Raw genomic sequence first — 6,953 nt, 5'->3', positions numbered from 1 at the left:
AGGGGCTGCTATGCGAAGGGTGCCCTCGGGGTCACGGGCAGCTTGGCCAAGGGCCAGCAGTCTAGTCCTCTGTCTCAGGGTTTGAGATTGTTAGCATCTTGTGCTTGGCCTTTTCTTGTTTTGTGGAACCGTAATGAGGCGCCGCAATTTTTCCCCCTGATAGCTACTAACTAGATTCTGAATTAATGTAGAATTTGGAGACAATTTATTTCTTTCATCTAAGCTCCTATTCTTATTCTATTTCAAGCTTGCTGTTGGAGGATAATGGTTCAGTCCACATGGGGAGCATCTATACAGTTCTGTGGTTGTTAGGTAAGTGGAACGTTTCATTGAATCACTGGTAATGTATAATCTTAAAGGGATTATGTTCTAGGAGCCACAGGCTTCCGAAGATCACAGTGGGTTTCAAAAGTGGGTTTGTTATTGGTACTATTCTTGGGCTTCTTTTGTTGTGTTGTGTTTTTGAGACAGGGTCTCCTCACATAAATGAGGCTAGTCTCAAACACAGGATTCTTCCACTCCAACCTCCCATGTGCCCAGGACTGTTTTAAACCCCAAAATTGCTTGTATATTTGAGTATGTGCTTATGTTGTGGGAAAGGAGACCACCATCCAGCAGATCTTGAAGAGGCTACAACCGATGGTTCGCTTCAGTTTTCTCATGGAAAATACTTCTGCTAGGATGCTACTAAACTCTCTGTTTGAGCCTTCCTCAAGAACAGACCTTGGCGAACACTCTGCTCATTGATTAGCCATAGCAATCCCCACTTAGGGATGTTCGTTTTCACTGTGAATGAAGCTAGCAACCTTAGTAACTGGCTTAATTTAGCTTAACCTGCCAGAAGCCACTCCATTCGTCAGAGGAGCACCTCACAGGACAGTTCGTGCTGACAGGAAGGTCTCCTCAGCTTTGTGGACTGCCATCGCTTGTGCTTGTTCTGGATAGAAATGAAGTGCACCCCGTCAGAGTTTGTCCTAGGCCATTGCTGGAATGAGAACAATGCCTGGAAGGCATATTAGTGTGGAAAGGGTTTATTTCATTTCACAGATTGTAGTCCGCTGTGGAGAGAAGTCAGGGCAGGAACTGAAGCCAAGGCCACAGAGGAGTGCCAGTTGACAGGCCTGTTTGGGATGGCTTGCTCAGTTCATTTTCTTAAACGCCCCACAAACTACCTGCCCAGGGATGGCACTGCCACAGAGCCTTCCCACATCAATCATTCATCAAGAAAATTCCTCCACAGACTTGTCTACAGGTCAAGATAATAGGGGCATTCCTCAGTTGAGGCCCCCTCTTCCCATATGACCCTGCTTGTGCCCTTCCATCTCTGTGTGTCAACTTTTAGCCGGATCTGGGCCCTACTTCCTCTGTAACTCATTGCCATCAGACTCGATCCTGGACTGGGAGTCTTGTAGAGGAGAAAAAGGAACGCGGCAGATTGGTGGGGTTGGCTGGGTTTTGTTAGGAGGTGCCAGAGCAGACTCTTGGTCCAGTCATTTAACCAATGAGGACAGAGACCCAAGAGATGGAGTGCAGGGGGACACCCAGGGCCTGCTTGAAACTCTGTCCCCTGGGTGGGTGTTTCTCTGTTATTTAGCTGAGAAGCAAGGAGAGCGAATCTCTTGATACCACCATCGCCTTCTACCCTCCCAAATCTGAGATGAGGAGCCAAGCCTTTTCCCATTATACATTCCAAACATGTATTTCAAAAGGACAACACATTAAAATAATAAATCAAATCTCTTGAGACTTTCAAGGTCAGAAGTAGAGGATATTTATATTTATAAACCTTCTCCTCTCAAAAAGCCGCATCGAAAGTTAAAAGAAGCCATTACTGGTGAAATCATGGGAAAGAATAGCAGGACGTGATCTGGGGTAGGCGATTTGAGGTGATGGATTACCGGAGAGCTCGTCTCCTGTCAATTTAAAAAGCCTTTTGACTGCTTGCTTTCCATTTCCAAGCTTCAAACTTAAATAGCTTTCCACAAAAACAAAATTGCACTAGACAAATTGATATAACCGCTGTACCCGGTCCAGCACCCACTGCCACCCACCACCCTTTCCTGGTCTCAAACTTCACCTAACATTGCTACAAGAAGGAGAATGAGCATTCCTCAGACACTGGCAATGTGCCGAGTGCCACACTTAACACATGTCATCCCGAGAATGCGCAGGACCTTCCAATGAAGCTTTTAAGATTCCCATTCTATTCTGGAGAAAACAGACCCCCTGGAAAAGTCAAAGAGATCACAAGGTTATAACTTACTTAAAGTAGAATTAGAATAGGACTATGGTTTCCCAGTTCACCAGAATTAAGTGGAAGATGCGCTCAGCCCTATGTCTGCAGACGGAGGGTAATCTACTTACTCGTTTCCTGACTTTTACTCCTCAGTGTTATGGGATGAATTATGTCCATTCAAAACTCATTTGTAGAAATCCTCATCCCCCAGTACCTCAAAATGTGACCTTATTTGGAGAAAGAATCTTGATAACCTAGTTAAAATGAAGTCATTATGGAGGGACCTAACCCAATATGAGCAGTGTCATTATAAAAAGGGGAATGTGAACATAGAACCAAAAGATGTTATGCAAGGTGATCCCAGAGATGCCCAGAAGGGCACCAGAAGCCAAGAGAGACGTGTGGGCAGAATCCTTTGACACAGCCTCAGGAAGTAGCAGCTCTGCCCACACCTTTGTAATAACACCTAGCCTCCCAGACTGTGGGACTTTGGATTCCTGTTGTCTGATCCACAGACTTTATGGCATTTTGTTACCACAGCTGTGGCAGATGAACACACTCAGTCAGGTGAATTTTCTTAAAATAACCATATCACTGCCTATCCTGTCACCCTGATAATTCCCCTATTATCTGAAAGGCGTTTCATGGCTTTCAGCCTTATGTGAGGGAAGATGGTGTAGAGGATTTTAATGACGGCCTGATCATTCCACAGGCTCCCCCGTAAAAAAAAAAAAAAAAAAAAAAAAGCTTTTAGCAGCGAAAGTGCTGTGTTTCTGTTTTGATCTGGCCAAGGAAGACATGTAACAGCGGTGCTCTGGAGTAGCTGCTCCTGGTGCAATACGTATTTGCTAACTCCTAGGCCTTTGAATAGAATGGTAGCTAATGACCATACCTTTGTAAGAGACAAACATAAGAGAAATTTCCCCACCGTTGTATGTGGTCCAGACTGATGATGCAGAGATTTCTGGGGAGACCTAGTGGATGAGATGAGAAACCAACTTAACCACAGAGGTGGTCAGACAGCCGCGGACCACAAGCGCCAGCATTGACTCGGGTCCTCCTTGCTGATGCTCAGCCAGCCTTCCCTTGTGTGTGTGTGAGAGAGAGACCCATCCTGCTGGAACACTGGGTGTATGCCTCCTACTGAAAACAAGAGTGTGTTCCCTAGGGTCATCAGCCATTACTCTAGAGGGCTGGAGAGATGGCACAGCGGTTAAGAGCACTGACTGCTCTTTCAGAGGTCCTGAGTTCAATTCTCATCAACCCCATGATGACTCACAACCATCTCTAGTGGAATCTGATGCCCTCTTCTGGTACAAAGTCATGCATGCAGATAGAGCACTCACATCCATAAAATAAATAAATCTTTAAGAAAGAGGAGAGAGAATAGCCTTCTATGCTGGCATACACACAGCCACCATATTGCTCTGCTTCTTTTTCCTGCAGTAGAAACCATTCCTCGAATAAAACACATTGGCAGGTGTGTAGGGAATACTGGAACACATCGGGTGAGCTCCACACGTTACAGCTGTTGAGTCTTTTCTTGGAGAGTTGGTTTCGAAGAGAGGGGATGACAATAGCACATTCGGAGTGTGAGATTCAAAGACAGTGAAGAGTCATGTATGGGACTGAGGGGAAAGTTCTGGAAAAGGCCCAGCCATGACTCTGCTTAGCTTGAATGTTAAAGAACAACACTATTGGCAAGTCAGTCTATCTTTGATCTTTAGCTGTTCCCTCTTTACAATGAAATGGTTAGCCTAGAGGTCCCTATGTTTCTAACCACAGAGAGCAACTCATTTCTAGGCCCATAAAGCCAAGAGCCTCCCGTTCTCGCTGATTGGAAGGACGGTGATGCACAGGCCCTTCCTGGAGACAATCTGTTGAGTTAGGGACTCTCTGATACTCTTCTGGCTCTCCCAGTGCTCCCGCCATAACTAGAAGGTAGACAGAGAGGCTTCCAGCTGTATGAGGTCCCTTTCCTAGGCATGAAGTCCTCCCATGCACACACAGTCCTCTCCCTGTGTATCAAATCCTGTTCAATCCCATTTCACCAGTTCATCTCTACCACAACCCCCTGGTACTCCACAAAGCTGGTAGTTAGAAAATTCCACTTCTATAGGACTGTACAAACTTTGCTGAGTTCAAGGAACTTCACAAAAAAAATGCTTTCTTTCTCAAATGTTCCAAGAAGTTTACAGCTATTTTCCTTTAATGTATAGAAATGTATTGCCAGCAGGCATGTTGACAATGTTGAGCCCAGAGTTCTCTTTGTGCAAGAAAGCTCATGTGAATAGGTTGCAAAAGTATAAAACAATTGTGCAGAAAGAGAAACAAAACCCCAGAAAAGGCAAAACCCAGGCATCCTCTGAGTAGCACAGTTAATGTATACCATATGATCGTGCCCTGTTGCCAGAAAAAAGCTGCAAACATGGCTCTTAACCTCCCGGCTGCTAAAGCAAATACAGTCATTATGTAGAGACTAACTTCCTAAAAGTCATGAAGTCACTTGATAACTCTGTAGCTACATCATTCAAGAGATTTGGGGGCAAAACCTGGACCCCTTCCTAGCACTAAATTCTGTGCCTAGTATACCCATTAACTGTACCTTGTAGGAAAGGCAGCCAAAAAAGCCCAGGGACTAAACTTCAAAGTTTGGAAAACAGAGCTTTCCTCAGTAAATATGAGATTGGTAAAGTCATTAGAGTCTGACATTTTGAGGATCTGATGGCTTCAGCCAGTGTGGACGACTGCCGCAATCATCAGGCTAGGTTATGAACTGATGTTGGGAACTGCCCAGAGGAAGACTACTTATTATATATTCGAGGTCCTGTATTTAACCTCAGAACCATACAAAAAAAAGGTAAATGAAAATAAAGTAACTCAGGTTCTAGGCTGGAAACAGAAAGACCAATAAAGAGTATCACAGACAGAAAAGTTATTAATGCCTGTGCCAGCATTGTCTTGGAGAGGGAAGCCACCCGAGTCTAGACCCAGGGATGCTAGTGGGAGTACATAATGCAGCTGACATCTGATTTGTGGAACTCTTCTTCTTAAGAACCCATCCTCAAAAAGCAAGCTTCTGACTCAGAAGGTTTCCAGTGTGGCCTTCTACAACAAGGCAGATCTGTTGCCTAGAACTGTGTTGTCCAGTCTTGATGGACACACCCTTTCCCTGGAAATGCAGTGTTTGCCATGAGCTTCATTGAGCTTAGCAGTATGACTGTGTCCTGGGAGCATACAGACCACGAGTGGTGACAAACTCTGCACTGAGCCCACCTAACTGAGGACCAGACACAGCCAGTTCCTGGAGGGAAGACAGAACCCCGTCATGAAAGTGGTAGCATTTCCCACTGACTGTCTGACCTTCCTCAGGAGCAGCCCTGGCAAGACTTCATATGCCACGCCAGCCTTTGCTTTCTTCCTCACCCATCCCTTTCCTTGTTTGGAAACGTTATGGACCATCTTGAGTCTCAGGTCTGGGCACTGGAGGTACACGCTGCTCCTGGATACTGTGCCTGCTTCAACTCCTGCATACTGATGTGAAAAATCATTCTATCTCAAACAACCAGATCCCTAGTACTTGGTGCTCATCATGTGCCTAACCCACAGGCAAATCTGAAAATTACAGCTCTTCTTGGCTGTTATCTACTAGATTTCAATGAGTCCAGCCCAGCGTGAAGCCACGAGGAACTAGAATGGGTCTGGAGACAGAAGGTGGCAAAGGACTGCCGTTATCTTCTGATTAGCAGCGATGAAGAACGATTGGAGAGATCCAAACGGAATGACAATGCATGGCTCGGTGCTCTGGTGGCCTATTGCTCATAAACAGACAACTGTGCCCTTGGGAGCTTACATGATTTAGATCTGCTTGGAATGACCAAACAAGACTGGCCGAGCTGCTTTCACTCTGGGCGTCGAATACATCACTCAGATTAATATAAATGCCAAGAAAATGCTAAGAAATCAGTGGTTAAAATAAAGGAGGAATTACTAGTACAGTGACAAATCACAGGAAGAAGGTGGGACTGCATAAATCTGCTGACCTCTTAGAATTCCGCAGCAAGCAGCCTTCTTCAGAGGGCCACAGCTGACTCCTCTCCCAGGTCCTAAACCCCTGTGGAGGGAGGGATCATTTCAGTCAGCCTCCTGGCAAGTCCCCAGCATTTTTATTTGCAGCCATTGCCTTACTGTCTCACCTCCCCTAGCGGTTTTAAGGGAGGAACTTGGTCTCTTCCATCCATCCCCCTTCATCTCATCCTACCTTAGAGACACTCAAGACAAGTAGAGAAGCAAACCTCAAAGGAACTGAGGGAGCAGCAGGTCCCTTGTGTATGCAGAGTGGTTTATAGGTCCAAAAGCGGATTCACAGATGTGAGCCCATCTGGTTTTCCCAAAGCCCTGGGATATTCCCTAAGACACATCCATCTTCTACAGAACTGCTTCATAGACAGCCTCTAAGATGAGAATTATGGCAGCCCTTACCTCTTAAAGCTGCCTCGAAGACTGAATGCAGTGGAAGAATTGCTGTGGGTAACATCCTTCACGGCAGAGCCTGGTGTGTGGGAAAGGCAAAAAATTGTTTTAGCTACAAATCCTAAAATGACCTGTTTTTTCTAGCTTCTCTAATCTGAAAGCAAAGGGCTAGCGCCAAATGTTCTGCTCCCTTGACTGGAGTCTCTTATGTACCTTCAGGGCACTGAAGCAGCATGAAATCCCT

The sequence above is a fragment of the Alexandromys fortis genome, unplaced genomic scaffold (assembly GCF_014885135.2).
Source record: "Alexandromys fortis isolate MF-2015 unplaced genomic scaffold, M_Fortis_MF-2015_v1.1 scaffold_100_3062768_6864082, whole genome shotgun sequence".
Taxonomy (NCBI): Eukaryota; Metazoa; Chordata; class Mammalia; order Rodentia; family Cricetidae; genus Alexandromys; species Alexandromys fortis.
The sequence above is the reverse complement of the archived record's forward strand: the minus strand, read 5'-3'. Positions refer to the sequence as shown.